Genomic DNA, 16,802 nt, shown 5'->3' with positions numbered 1-16,802 from the left:
TTCTATAAAACTGAAAAATAACATGCATAATACATTTAACTTTAATCAATATATAAAAGCAGCTTGATGTTTTTCCAAAGTGAACATGTTGTCAAATATTAGATAATTCTTTCCCTTGGTTATTAACATAATCTCATCTTGTTAGAGTTGATCTTGTAAAACCACCATTTGATTTTATTACTGCATTAGTGTCTCACACATATACCACATTCATTGGGTCATTTTGAGTATTCCAAACATATTAAAGTGTTAATACATGAACTTATTTATCCCATGTGAAAATTCTCAAGCTCTTGCCACTAAAAATGAAATTTTATTTATATTATTTGTTTAAGTGCTTTCTCAGCTGCTGCATATGTTAATATTAATCATCAATCATCCATTACAGTCAGGCAAAAATGATTATATTTTTTACTTACATTGATTTTGAACACCAAATTTCCTACTTTAATGGGAATATAATTACTCTCATGAAAATGACTTTTTTAAATTTAGAAATCCTAACAACCAATTTGGAAATCAATCTGGCAGTTTCTCAGACAATTAGGAATAGCGCTTCCTCAAGATCCAGATCTCCTAGGTATATATCCAAAAGATGCTCAAGTACACAAAAGGGATATTTGCTCAACCATGTTTGTAGCAGCTTTATTTGTAATAGCCAGAACCTGGAAACAACCCAGATGTCCATCAATGGAAGAATGGATACAGAAATTGTGGTACTTTTACACAATGGAATACTACTCAGCAATTAAAAACAAGGAATTCATGAAATCTGCAGGCAAATGGTGGGATCTAGAAAAAATTCATCCTGAGTGAGGTATCCCAGAAGGAGAAAGACACACATGGTATATACTCACTTATATAGACCTATAAGATAGGATAAACATACTAAAATATGTACACCTAAAGAAGATAAACAAGAAAGAGGTCCAGAGGTAAGATGGTCAATCCCCAAGGACAAAGGGGGTGGACATTGGAAATAGGAGAAAACAAGTAACAGGACAGGAGCCTACCACAGAAGGCACCTGAAAGACTCTACCTAGCAGTGTATCAAAGCAGATGCTGCCACCCATAACCAAGCCTTCAGCAGAGTGTAGGAAATCATATGAAGGAAGGAGAAATTAGTATATCCTAGAGGGGACAGGGAGCCCCACAAGGTCCAAATATATCTGAGCACAGGGGTCTTCTATGAGACTTGTTTATCCAACCACAGACCATGCATAGATATAACCTACAATCCCTGCTCAGACATAGCCCATGGCAGCTCAGTATCCAAGTGGGTTCCCTAGTAAGGGGGACAGGAATTGTTTTTGACATGTCATAAGCTTCCCCTCTCCCCTGAGGGAGGAGCAGCCTTGCTATGCCACAGATAAGGACATTGCAACCATCCTGAAGATACCTGATAAGCTAGGGCCAGATGGAAGGAGAGGAGGACACCCCCTCTCAGTGGACTCAGAAGGGGGCAGGGAGGAGATGAGGGAGGGTGGGGAGGATTTGGAGGGAAAGAGGAAGTGGGCTACAGCTGGGATACAAGTGACTGTATAAAATTATTTAAAAATAAAAAAATAAAATTAAATAAAAAGGAATAGTGCTTCCTCAAGATCCAGCTCCTAGGCATATATCTCCTAGGCATATATCCAAAAGATGCTCAAGTACACAACAAGGACATTTGCTCACCCATGTTTGTAGCAACTTTATTCATAATAACCAGAACCTGGAAAGAACCCAGATGTCCATCAACAGAAGAATGGATACAGAAATTGTGGTACATTTACACAATGGAATACTATTCAGCTATTAAAAACAAGTAAATCACGAAATTTGCAGGCAAATAGTAAGAAGCAGAAAAAGATCATTCTGAGGTATGCCAGAAGGAGAAAGACACACACACTGTATATACTCACGTATAAGTGGTTACTAGGCCTGTAAGATAGGATAAACATACTGAAATCGATATACCTAAAGAAGATAAACAAGAAAGAGAACCCAGGGTAAGATGATCAATCCTCACTTAGAAAGACAAATGGAATGGACATTGGATGTAGAAAAAAACAAGTAACAGGACAGGAGCCTACCACAGAGGACCTCTGAAAGACTCTACCTAGCAGTGTATCAAAGCAGATACTGAGACTCATAACCAAACCTTCGGCAGAGTGCAGGGAATCATATGAAAGAAGGGGGAGATAGTAAGACCTGGAGAGGACAGGAGCTCCACAAGGACCAAATATATCTGGGCACAGGGGTCTTTTATGAGACTGTATCTCCAACTAAGGACCATGTATGGATATAACCTAGAACCCCTGCTTGGATGTAGCCCATGGTAGCTCAGTATACAAGTGGGTATCCTAGTAAGGAGAACAGGGACTATTTCTGACATGAACTCAATGGCTGGCTCTTTGACCTCCCCTAGCCCCCCCCCCCCAAGGGAGGAGCAGCCTTGCTAGGCCACAGAGGAGGACTTTTCAGCCAGACCTGAAGATACCTGATAAGCTAAGGTCAGATGAAAGGGGAGGAAGTCCTCCCCAATCAGTGAACTTTGAAAAGGGCAGGGAGGAGGAGATGAGGGAGAGAGGGTGGGATTGGGAGGGAATGAGGGAGCGGGATATAGCTGGATACAAAGTTAATCAACTGTAACTAATATTAAAAAAATAAAAAATAGAAATTCTAACATTTCAATGCCCACCATACAAGCCGGGCATTGTTGAGTTATTTATTATCTTAGAACACACACATTATATAAGCACAAGTATAAAATATAAAACAAGTATAAAGACATTACCTTAGTTGCGTTGAATAATGACCATTCTAAGAATGACTTTTCATAAGATTAAATAGATTGGATGCATTCAGAGATTTATCACAACTGTAAGGCAACTGAGTCAACTTAGAGCTGTTCAACCTCACAACAACCTCACAACATGTAGAGTTGTAACCTAGAACATTACAACTCTCTGACATACTCAGCAATGTAAGCCTTGTTTATCTCAGCAGCAACTACGGTTGGACATATGTTAAGAGACTGTCATATGATACCTCCTATAATACAAAATCTAATTTTAGGAATATTAAAATATGGTAATGTTTATGAATGATTTTGAATCAATACCTTGCAGGAAACAGCAACTACAGATAGACATATATTAAAAGACTATAATGTGACGCCTCTTATAATACAAAATCTGAACTGAGAAATGTTAAAATGTGGTAAAGTTTATGTGTGTTTTTGAACCAGTGTGTTGAAGGGAATAGCTCTTCTTACAGTCTGCACTTCTGAGGTCGATCTTGATTTATGAAGGGCATGAACTGGAGCTCTCCAGTAATTGCTGAGCTGGGAAAGTAAAGAAATATAGTTCTGGGATGGTGGAGACATTCAAGAGTACATACATTTTTTCATCATAAAGTAACCATTTCCTTCCTTAAACTCTGTAGAAAACACAACATTTGCTGGGATTATTTTTTAAATCCCTAGATCCTGGATTTAATAGTACAATTGCATATAATTTTAGTTTCAACATTCTATTCTAAGTGTTGACACAAAAAAACCCCTCTCAGATATTAAGCAGATGTTGAATTTCTTCAGCATACTTAATTTCTCATTTTGAAATCCTCTCTTAGTTTGTACACATCTTAATTCTGATGATGCATCAGTTTGAATTGGCAGTCAAGGGTCCCTTGAGTTGGACCGTGGCTTCTGCTTCCTTTGTAAAGGCAGTTAAAGCATACTATACCTTGGATGCTGCTCTTTTAAAAGTTAAGTCTCCATTTCTCACAGGGGTTTTTAATCCTGATGGCTCTTCAACAATGCTACTCCAAGTGTTCATTGAGCTGGCCATCACCACCTGCCTCTTCTCACTGACTGAAGCCCCCTCTCTCAACCCTTCCCAGTCACACCCTCTCACCTTCTCCCCCCTCCCACGTCCCTTTCTCCTAGTTCGCTGAAAGGGGGAGTTCTCCTTCTCTGCTCTCTGCCTATAGCTTATCAAGTCTCATCAGGACTGTCTGGATCCTCTTCCTCTGTGGCCTGGCAAGGCTGCATTGCCAGGGACAAGTGATCAAAGAGTAGGGCAAATTTCTCTTTATTAAGAATAAGTGTTTCTTCTCTGACATGGTATAATTAGCAATTATAAGTATATAGACGTATTATATTTTCTACATATATTTTATGAAATCATAGGAAATAGTATAAACATACATGAAAGGATGATTAGAAGGAATTGGATTATGGGTGCCCCAACATCAGTATAGTGCTCAGGAAAATTAATGGTACAGTTACAATTTAAATCCAAAAAACTCCAAGTAGTAAATGGCATAGAACCCCAGTACAAGAGCTGGCAAATATTAAATTCAGAAAGAATCAATGTTTAAGTTCAAGTGTAAAAGCAGCAAAAATGCATGTTCTATTTTAAGATAATCAGGTGGAGGGCACTCTCTCTTGTTCAGAAGGAGTCAAGACTTTTTTTTAATAGCCACACTCTGAACTGAATGGATGGAGCCTACCCACATTAAGAAAGGCAATCTGCTTTGCTTAGTCTAGGGATTTAAATGTTATCATATCCAAAAGCATCTTCATAGAAAAATTTATATTTATATAAATTTATATTCAACCAGACATCTGAGTACCTTATGACCTAGCCTATGTGACACATAAAATTAACTAGCATGGCTACTTCATCTAGTGGTTCTGTTTTAAGAGGAGATTTTATACTTATTTTTTTCTTCTTATCGGGGGAGGAAACTGCTAGGGGGTTGAGGCTGTCTCGGACATGGACTCTGTTGCCTGCTTTTCGATCCCTTTCCCCTGGTGGGGCTGTCTCGTCAGGCCACAGGGGAAGAAGATGTACTCAGTCTTGATGCGACTTGATGTGCTGATGTGGGTTAGTAGGGGTAGACTCCCCTTATCTGAGAAGTAGAGGAGGGGAGAAGATAAGGAAAAGGGAGGGAGCGTGGGACCTGGTGAAGAGGAGGGAGGGGGGCTATTTGATGTAAAGTGAATTCTAAAAAGGTGCTGATAAAAAATAAATGCACGGAAGACGCTCCACCATACAATAAGGATATTTGCTCAACTATGTTGATAGCAGCTTTATTTGTAATAGCCAGAATCGGGAAACAACCTAGATGTCCATCAACTGGAGAATGCATACAGAAATTGTGGTACATTACACTATGGAATACGACTCAGCTATTAAAAACAAGAAAACAATGAAATTTGCAGGCAAACTGATAGAACTAGAAAAGATCATTCTAAGAGAGATAACCCAGAAGCAGAAAGACATTCATGGTATATACTTACTTATAAGCAGATATTAGCCATATAATATAAGATAAACATACTAAAATTTACAGACCTAAAGAAACTAAACAAGGAGGATCCCAGGGAGGGTGCTTAATTCCCATTCAGAAGGCAAACAGGATAGATGTCAGAAGCAGTTGAAGAGAAGGAATAGGATGGGAGCCTACCATAGAAGTCCTCTGGAAGACAACACCCAACAGGGGATTGAAGCAGATGCAGAGACTCACAGCCAAACTTTGGGCAGTGGGTAGGGGGTCTTATAGAAGAAGGAGGGGCTAGAAGAACCCAGAGGGGATAGGAGTTCCACAAGAAGACCAACAAAGCCAAAAAATATCCAGGCCCAGGGGGGCCTACAGAGACTGATGCATCAACCAAGGACCATGCACAGAGAGGACTTAGACCCCTGCTCAGATGTAGCCCATAGGCAGCTCAGTCTTCATGTGTGTTCCCTAGTAAAGGGAACAGGGACTGTCTTGACATGAACTAGGTTGGCTGTTCTTTGATCACTTCCATCTGACAGGGTGACCTTGCCAGCCCACAGAAGAAGAGGATCCAGACAGTCCTGATGAGACTTGTTAGGCTAAGGTCAGATAGGAGGGGAGGAGGTCTCACCCTTTCAGTGGACTAGAGAAGGGGCATAGGGGGAGAAGAGAGAGAGATGGGGAACCAGGAAGAGATGCAGGAAGGGGTTATAACTGGGGCATAAAGCGAATGAATTGTGAAAAGAAAAATAAATGAAAGATTTTATAACTACATGCATAACATAACCTTGAAGCCATGTCCACCACTAATGCATGTTTAAGTGTCATCAATAATGCTAATGCAATAGCATAGTAATTTTCCAGTTGTCAAGTTGCCAATCCACCCTCTGAAAACCAGGAGACTTCTTTGCTCCTAAGTCCCCCTGGCTCCTGTTCATATTTCCTGGGATCTAAGAAGATAAGATAGTAATCCCTCTAGAGGCAGTCTTGGTGCTACACACCTAAATTCACACCACAGAAACTTGGGCAATACAGTGTTGAGTTGGATCAGTCAGAGATGCATAGTAAGAGCCCATATTAAAAGACAAGAAACACATACCTCTACACACTGAATTCAAAATTGTATTTTTTCCTTTTAAAAAATTTTTATTATAATGTATTCACTTTGTATCCCAGCTGTAGCTCCTTCCCTTGTGCCCTCTCAATCCTGCCCTCCCTCCCTCTTCTCCTCCCATGTCCCTCCCACAGTCCACTGATATGGGAGGTCCTCCTCCTCTTCTATCTGACCCTAGACTATCAGGTCTCATCAGAACTGGCTGCATTGTCTTCCTCTGTGGCCTGGTAAGGCTGCTTCCCCCTCAGGGGGAGGTGATTTAAAAAAAAAAATCAGCCACTGAGTTCATGTCAGAGACAGTCCCTGTTCCCATTACTAGGGTACTCACTTGAAGACTGAGCTGCCATGGGCTACATCTGAGCAGGGGTTCTAGGTTATCTCCATGAATGGTCCTTGGTTAGAATATCAGTCTCAGAAAAGACCCCTGTGTCAAGATTTTCTGGTTCTATTGCTCTCCTTGTGGAGCTCCTGTTCCCTCCAGGTCTTTCTATCTCCCCCTTCTTCCCTGCGCTCTACCAAAGTTTAGCATGAGTCTCAGCATCTGCTTGGATACCCTGCTGAGTAGGAGCCTACCACAGAGGGCCTCAAAAATGTATTTTTAAAGGATCAGGGCTGGAGAATATCTCAGTGAGTAATTCATTTTCTGGGCAAGTATAAAGACGTAGGTCCAAATCCCTTGAATCTGTATAAATTCAAGCACAGTAGTGGATGTCTGTAACCCAATATTCCTATGGTAAAATGGGAGGCAGAGACAGGGAAATCCCAAGGAAACCATGGGCCAGCTGTACATTCAGTGACAGCAGACAGACAAACAGATAGATAGATTGATAGATTGATAGATTGATGTCTGTAAGCACAAGTACACTATACTCTGCGCTCTAAATATCCATTGATAAATTCAGTTTTGATCAGAGAAACCCAGACAAACTCACATATATGTGGGGCTATAGCTCAATGGTAAACTGCTGACATTACATATCTGTGGCCTTGAGTTATATTTAGAAATTGTAGCTACAGCAATTGAGTACTGGATCCTTTGTACTATATACTTCACCAACTAAACAGAAAATTAAATATTCATATTTTCCTTCTTTTCTGTTTCTGTGATCAACATCACTTGCCAAAGAAGCCTACAGTATCTATATTTTTAGTCCTAAAGTTAAATATAGGAGTTCAAAAAGAAAAAGAACTGCTGAGAACTTTGAAGCCTGAGGTACTGAAATGATAGAACATGTCAAAACTACAGTGAATGGATACAGAGGGAAAAAATTCATGAGGAAAGAGCTATAGATGTTAGTGGTTGTCCCTGTAAGACTTAAGATAAAAGGAAGAATTTTAGAAAAAAAGGGGGGGGCAAGCCAAGAAAGCAGTAAATATTACATAAACAAATCAAAGAAGCAACATTTTGCTGCAAGTGCCTGTGTTGGCAGATTGAAAGGGCTCACTGCATTCCAGGAATAGCTACTGAGAGTAATCATGCATGTGGACCCACGCCTGTAAAACTCTAAATGCCCAAAACTGCAGAAAAAAAGTCTTTAAAATCTGGATAGAATATGTGGATAATTTACAAAGGAGGAAGATTCCCATTAGAGTGAAGCTTCTCCTCTGAAAGGCTGGGGGACTCAGAGAAAAGAATAGTCTTTACTCTGATGATTCTCTTAAACATGTAAACGAAAATATGCTTCAGCAAAGAAATGACATAAGAAAAGTCCTATGTAGAGCAATAAGACAAGAGAGCCATTGAGATAAGTGCAAGTGAAAAGTAAAAATTGTGAACAGAATATTAAAAAAAATTAAATATAGCAAGTCAAGTCAGCAAAATACAAAGTCGTGAAGGGAAGTGATGGAACAACAGTCTTAAGTTCTCATCAGACATAAACTACAAATAGTCAATAATTAAATAGACTATTTTTAGAAATGACTGAGAAACAAATCAGGAAACAATACCTTTTGAATCTACAGATTCAATGCAATTTCCATCAAAACTACAACACAACTCTTTACAGACCTTGAAAGGACAATTTGCAGCTTCATATGGAAACAATCAACAACAAACAGAATCGCTTTTTTAAAAATCCTGAGCAGTAAAATAACTGCTGGAAGCATCACCACTCCTGATCTCAGATTATTCTACAGAGTTTTGGCAATAAAAGCAGTACGACACTGGCATAAACACAGACTCATAGACCCAGGCATATCTCTGCACATGTATGGACGCCTGGTGTTTGATAGAGAATGCAGAAATTCCCACCAGAAGAAAAGACAGAAACTTCAACAAATTTTCCTGGTGGAGCTGGATCGCTGCATGTATAAGAATGTAAATAGAAACTGTAATTAATAAAAATAAAAAAATTAAAAAGAATGTAAATAGAACTATACTTATAACCCTTCACAAGACTCAGGTCCAAGTGGATTAAAAACTTCAACACTGAATATGATAGAAGGGAAAGTAAGGAACAGTTTTGAACTATTGGATAGCATAAGACTTTCTGAACAGAACACCAATAGCACAGCCATGAAGAACAACAATAAATGGGACCTCACAAAACTGAAAAGCTTCTGTATGGCAAAGGAGACCATCACTGGAAAAAAATAGCAGGCTACAGAATTTGAAAAGTTTAACCAACTACATATCCCACAGAGGACTAATACCTAAAATATATAAAGAACTTTTAAAAACCTGAAAAACAAATAACCCAATTAAAAATGAGGTAGAGAGGTAAATAAAGTTCTCAAAAGAGTAAACATAAATGACTGAGAAACACTTAAGGAAATGTTCAATATTCTTAGTCATCAGGAAAATGCAAATCCAAGTCAAAGAGTTCCTTCTTCTTTTCTATGCTGTCTTAAATACTCTTCTGGAAAAGCCTCTCCTTTCTACTTAACCCCTGTCAGCTGGCTTCTTGCTCTGTCTCTTAACCTGGGTTAACTTTATTTAGCTCTTGTATACAGAAAGCTCTTGGATTAAAGGTGTGTGCTAGGGCTGAGCCACACCATAACCACCTGTTTACAATAACAGAAAGTTCTTGGGTTAAAGGTGTTTGTGAGGGCTGAGCAACACCAAACAATAAACAGGATTTTACAGTTCACACTCTTGGGGTTCACAATGGGATCAAATATCCTGCAACAACAACAACAACAAAAAAAAAAAAAAACCTGAGATTTCATCTACTAGCAGTCAAAATGGCCAAGGTCAATGAAACAAATGACAGCTCATGCTAACAAGGATGTTGGTTAAGAGGAACACTCATCTATTGATAATGGGACTGTAATCTTGTATAGCAACATGGAAATCAGTGTGACCATTTCTCAGGAATCTGGGAATAGATCTAACTCAAGATCCAGTTATACCACTCTTGGGCATATTCAGAAACAATGCTTCATCCTACTACAGGGACACTTTCTCAACCATATTGACTGTTTCTCTATTCATAATAGCCAGAAATTGGAAACATCTTAAATGTCCTTCAGCAGATGAATGGATATAGAGAAGAGGTACAGTTACACAAAGGAATATTACATAGCTGCTGAAAAAAAAATTGTGAAATTCACAGAAAAATGGATTGGTTACCAAGGGAGGTTCTTTTTTTTTTTCATTTGTTTTGTCCTGTTCTAGTTTATCTGTTTTTATTTTACCTTGTTTTTATTTTATTTATTTATTAGAGAGAGCAGTAAAGGTGGTGGATTTGGGTGTATGAGGAGGTGGGAAGGATCTGAGAGAAGTTGAATGAAGGAAACTTTTGAAATTTTGATCAGACTATATTGTATGAAATACAGATTTTTCAATAAAAAGAATGAATAAAAATACTAGCATCCTTCACCATAAAGGAAAATTTTATACTTGTTCTGGTTATATGCCAGGAGGACGGCACAATACTTAGATGTCCATGTTTGTTATGAGACTGTCCACAATAGCCACGATGGGAACTATAGCTAATGAGAGTACCTAAATGGGAAGAGAATGAGAAAAGAGCAGGAAAAATCAAGAAAATAATAACTAGTCATTTTGAAAAACATTAACCTGCACCAATGTGTTATTGGGGAGGCCCTAATTAGGGACTTTGATATAGAGAAATCCACATAAGTCAGGGATTCTATCGTAGGCTACAATACCAGAACCCCTGTTTGTCTTTACCCCATATATTAGTTAATGTCCTTGTAACTGTGACAGAATACCTGACAGAAGCAACTTGAGGGGAAAAATGGGATTTGTTTGTGAGGTGGTGCATAGTTCAGAGGGCATAGTCCATTTTGGTGGGGAAGGTATGCAAGCTAGAGCCCAGTACATAGCAATAGGAGCTCACAAAGGCTAATCCCATCACTGTACCATCACGCCAGAGATGGGTTTGTGCTCCAGTCCTCAAAGCTTACCCAAAGTGACCTATGTCAGCTCATAAGTTCTTATATCCTAAGAGTTCCCATAATCTTACATAACAGCACCACTGGTGTGATACAGCCAAATATATGACTCTGTCAGGGGCATTTACCGTTAAACTAGAGGCACCCCAGTCATGGTTCATGGTTTTCATGCTGAGATGGGCACCCCTATAAGACCTCTGAACAGCAACCCTCTGTCAGCAGAATTGCCAAGAGGAGACATTACTCAGAAAACTCCTTTTTCTTACTTCTAGTGCCAGAGCCATGGATCAAGGACCACTCTCCCAGGAGAGAAAAAGAGGGAGCAGATAGGATGTGTGGCTCCTAATACCTCCCAATAGTATGCATTTGGCGCAGCATAATAAGTATATTGAAAACCGAGTGACAAGTAAAAAAAAAAAAAATCTCAAACATAGTAAGAGAAAGAGGACCTCTAGTAAGACTGACAACCCACTTCTCTTCAGAATCTGTTGCCAAGCAGAAGGGTGGAATACTAGCATTTTCAAAGGCAGGAAGAAAAAGCTGTCAACGAAAAATTCTATATATAACAAAACTATCTACTAAAAAATGAAGGCATAAAGACTTTCTCAGATAAAAAAAATTGAGGAATATGTTGCTGATCAACTGATGGTCTTCAGGCTGGAAACAAATGACTCTGGACAGTCATTCAAACATAGACAAAAAAAAAAGAAGAACAAATGGTACAGGTGTAGTTATGAGTGACTGCATAAAGTCATGTTTACTCTTACAAAATTAATAATTTCAAAATTAATACTTACATACAGGATATAAATGTATTGCTCTATGGTACAGAAAATCAGAACAACTGCTAATAGCTACACAAAAGAGATTTGTAGGGGTGGGGGGGATGGCAAAATCTTATTGGGATAAGGAAGAAGGTCCAGTGGTGATAGGAACCCACAAAAACACAGAGGGATAGGCATTAAAATAAGAATATTAATAGCTAAAACTATGGATAGGTATTTGCTAACATTTAATTTCTAAAATTCTTTAATAGACAGTATTACAAGGTTTAAAAAGATAAGGTTGTTTAAAGTAATAATGATAAGGACTTGGTAGGGGTTTCGTTTGTTTGTTTGTTTGTTATTGGACACTTATAGATACAGCACATGCAGCAGTGATGCCACAAAACAGAGACAAGGAATGACATTACATGTTCTCATGCCTTCCTAGAATTAAGACAAAACAAACATGTTTCTAGTTTGGTAAGTTACAATCTAGTATTATGAGTCATGGAACAAATATCAACAAAATAACTAGGAGGGGAGGAGGAAGGGAGCTATAGGTGTTATACAAAGTGAATAAACTGTAATTAGTTAAAAAAAAGAAAAGAAAAAATAAGAAATAAAAAAGATAAAGTTTGTCAGACTAGATTTTTTTAAAATAACTGATCTTATGCAATCTACTGCAAAAATTCACTTTATTAATAAAGGGATAAAATATATCTTGTGTGCAACCATCACAAGAAAGCCTCACACACCTGAAACAATTTATCCTTGTGTCATTTACGTTCACTATAATACTGCAGATTCCATTGCTTATTTACTAATCTTCTAATTCATACAGTCAGTCGAATTTAACTGATATCACCCAGCCAGTTCATGAGGATCTCCAGACCAGTCTGAATATCTGTAATAGCATGAGTTCCTGAACCTCCTTCTTAAAACATTAGTCACATTAGGAAATACTTTATTAGCCTGCTGTGTCAGCCCACCTGAACCTCAGAACTCAGGAGATCACCCAAGAGACCAGACAGTTCAGAAACAGCCAGGTAATATGGCAATACCTGCTCTCAAGAAACTAGAATAACAAAAAATAAGTTTTATAAGCACTGTTTAGATTAATTTTTAGCAGCCGCCCTTGTTCAGTAATAGTATTACGTGCAATGTTAGCAAACTTCTTGAAGGAGAGGAACTGTGGAAGGTGGAAAGGTAAGTTTTTCAATGATGGCAAAAGCAAGATGACATTTAAATGTATCCAGAGCCATTGACAAAGCATGGGGGTTGTGTGCTTGCTGCTACTGCGTCTCCATGGTGACAGGAACGGCCAGAGAAGCCTAAAGAGCACCATGAGGCTGATGACAGGTGATAAAGGGCCATAACCTCTGTTTCCTCTTTTGTTATCCCTCTAGCAGTTGTAAGAACAATTGAATCTAAAACAGAAATATTTGTTTTGTTACGTACTCATGCTTTTTTCTTAGTTGTCAAAGCACGTGTAAAACTGGATTTCCCTGAGAAAACAATAATACAACTGAAAGGACAAAGGCGTCCTAAGGCTTTCACAGCAAATGGTCAAATAGCAAGAATATTATTTGAAGCTAAAGGGTAGCATCAGTTTCTGTGGTAGAGTAATTTAGAAGAAACATCTCTACTCCTACCACTATCCTTCAAAGTGGAAAACAGCAGAGCAAATAAATAAATAAATAAATAAATAAATAAATAAATAAATAAATAAATAAATAAATAAATAAATGAATCACTTTGAAAGCCCAGGCTCTAACTTTAGAATTCACTAGAAGTAATTTTGGAAGCGGGCCTAAGGAAATGCCAACACCTCAGTTGATTTCATCAAATCAAGGAGAAAAGAAATTTACCAAACAAGCTGTTGCCTGGATAGGTGATTTTAATCTTCTTGGCTCATTATTTCAGTTTTATACATTTAGGCTCCAAAATGAATGCAACCATAAATAATTTGTTGCCTTATCCCCTATGACTAACCCATCATTGATTTTAGGATGAGTTAAATTGAAAATGAGCACAAACATTAATTGTCCCAGCATGAGAGAATTGTGAAAGGCATTTTATGAATGCTAATCAATCTTGTAGGTCTGCAAATCAAGAAAGAAACCCCTGCAAGAAACTCACCCTGCTGTGCCCTGACCTGAGACTTCCAGCCTTCTGAGTTGTGAGAAATATATTTTTGTTGTCTATACCATCTGTTCTATAGGATTTTCTGAGGACAGCCTAAGTAGATTTAAGAAAATTTCAGAAGAAATCCATGAAGGCGTTTGAGCATTGGCTGAGAGATTTGATAGAAGATCCAAGAGAGCAGAGCAACATTGCCCATGTCAGAGACAACCCCCACTCCCCTTACTAGGTAACCCACATGAAGACTGAGCTGCCCATCTGCTACATCTGTGTAGGGGTCTAGGTCCAGTCTATACACGGTCTTTGGTTGGTGCATCAGTCTCCACAGGCCCCCCTGGGCCCCAGGTTTTTGCCTTTGCAAAATCCAGCTAAACATGTCTCTCCACGTCCTCCTTCCCCCTTATCTTTCTCCCTCCTGTCTCTCCTCCTCCTTTCTAACTAAACATATTTTCTAAATAATTTGAAAGAATTGTTGCTTCCATCTATAATGGATATTTTGTTATAATAAAAGTATTTTCAATTTAAGGTTTTTCATTCACCCACAAGCAAGTGTTGTATGCTTAAGATCATGAAAGACAATCTTGATTTTTTTATCATAAATGAAAACTCAAATAACTAAGTGCCCTATTTTTTGATGTTGAAACTTTGCCAAGGAGGTGCCAGTCTATGCTGGAGTAGGTACAATTAAAATAGCACTTGTCTACATCAAAAGTTATTTCTATAAGTCAGATAGCTGAGTTGAATCATTGCTTGAATCTTTCATACATAGGCTCTATTTGCCCTTTTGGGATAATTAGAAGCACAATTTAATGCTTTTCACAGAAAAAGCATTGTAATTAAAGAAAATAAAGCCATGAAACCAACTTAAAATAAAGGGTAATTTTTTTTCTCCAAAGGATACAATAGACAATGTCAAAAACATTTATTAAAAATCTTAAATAACATTAGAGCAAGATGAACAATTTGTTCACAGTCTCCACAGAATTAAAGCATCTATCTCTACTGTTTGTTACTCAGGGTCTTTCTTAGTTCTGTGGGCAGTCAGCTTTCTCTAATTTCTGTTTTACTCGTAACTGTCAAGCTGGATGATCATTTTGGCACACTGCGATACCAGTTCCAGCAGAAACTGACATTGCAATTTCACAGGACATTTTATCTTAAGACCTCATGAATATACAGCTCAGTTCCTCAGAATCTGAGTGAGTTCAAATTTCGGGGTGAATGAACCTGCTTAGATTAGGTCAGCCTCTGAAATTTTCCCCTTGCAGCAAATGTCCAGTCTAATTTAATTGTTCTGCTTCCTGTGTGTTCATAGGCAAAGGCTAGAACTGAATTCATAACAAGACCTAATTCCAGGTTCAAATAAATACTTAAATGTGGGCCCACATTAGAGTAAGAGCTGTGAAAATAGAATTCGCAGGGAAAAAAAAAACTACAAATAGATTCGAAACATTATTAAAGAAGATGGAGCCTGGGATACAGCTCAGTTGCTAAAGTGCCCTCCAGCATATACAATACCCGGTCCTGACAAAAAACAAATTACCAAACTGAAGAAAAAGGCTCAGCTAACTCCTAGACATCTGCATAGCCTGAGAATGCTAACAGGTCTGGTGATGAACGTTGGGAAAGCTGTAAGGAAACAGCCTGGGGTGTGCATTACTGCGGAAAGTGTGTTTCACTACAGTTATTGTGCAGATCAGTTTGACAATATCTGTGAAGCTGAAATGCCCATCAAGAGAAACCAAATAAATGCAGACAGACTCATAATGTGAAAAGTATGTAAAAATAGTAAGAAAATGTTTCATGTACTAAAATGTAAAAATTTACACAATTTACTCCTAAGTGAAAAAATTGTTCCATTTCCTCAGCCCACTCCTCATTAAAAACCAGCCTTTACTACACTGACAGAAGAGGGCACTCTTTAACTAAAATTTTTGTAAGCCACCATGAATAAACAAGATGGATTGTAGAAAAGTGAATGTACCATGTAAACGTTACTATAAAATAACAAAACCAGAATCAAAATGCTTCACCAGATAGAAACTTCTCCAGATAGAAGGCATCACAAAATAGAAGAAAAAGAATTCAAAAGCCCCATATCTGATTTAGAATTCTTGAAAAAGCATTTGCAGATATAAAAACATCACAGACAAAATAAACAGAAAACAACGGCTCTAAGAAGAAACTGACAGAATTTTATAAAAGAGACACGGAAAGTGGGAAGGCATTCAGGACAAGAAGAGCAGATTGCTAAATTCCCAAGAGACAACAAACCCAAATGATAATATTATGTTCTATCAAACCAGGAAAACAGAAAAGATTACAAAAGGAACAAGGAACTGTGTCCAAAGAAACAGAGAGACAGTGGCTGAAATGGAAAATAAGCAACAAGCAAAACAAATACCATATTAGAGTCCAAGGACATAACTAATATTTAAATAATAATCAAAGAAAACTTCAGAAATAAAGACCTGAATCTACATACATAAAATTTCTGCACCTGGAAAACTGAACTTGCAAGAGTTAGGTTAGAGAAATAGAAGCATAGATTTCAAAGTCCAAAAGGTAATTTTCTCAGAAATATACAATGATTTACAAGGAAGTTAAAAAAAATAAACTGGCATGAAACTGCTTAAAACATAAAATACAAGTGACAAAAGAGCTATGCAACTATTAGGAAAGAAAGCTAGGAAAATATTATCAACCATACACCGTATATTCAGATTTTAAAACAACGGAAAAAGAATCTACTCAAGAATGGACTTTGTTTAAAAAAATACAGAGCTTAAAAAACCTTATCAGTGGGATTGATGGTAAGCACTGAATGTACCTTATTATATACATAAGACTAAAACAAATATGAGTGCAGTGATAGAAAAATAGAAACATTTGCATGTTCCAACAACACAGAGATAATGAAAAAGAAGACAAGAAATGAGCTGTGAAGCTGAAGAGAGTGGTAATATTTACAGCCCTATTTTCTGGGTAAGAGTTAAAGGGTACCAGGCAGTATGGTACCTGTGGTAATCCCAGCACTTGGGTGGATTTGAAGCTGCCTTGAGCTTTATAGGAAGAACTTCCCCCAAAATTATTCTCAGTACTTTTGTTTCTCAGCACTTAGTCTCTTGCTGAGAATAAGAGGCTAAGTGCTC

The sequence above is a fragment of the Psammomys obesus genome, unplaced genomic scaffold (assembly GCF_907164565.1).
Source record: "Psammomys obesus unplaced genomic scaffold, mPsaObe1.curated_primary_1811, whole genome shotgun sequence".
Lineage (NCBI taxonomy): Eukaryota > Metazoa > Chordata > Mammalia > Rodentia > Muridae > Psammomys > Psammomys obesus.
The sequence above is the reverse complement of the archived record's forward strand: the minus strand, read 5'-3'. Positions refer to the sequence as shown.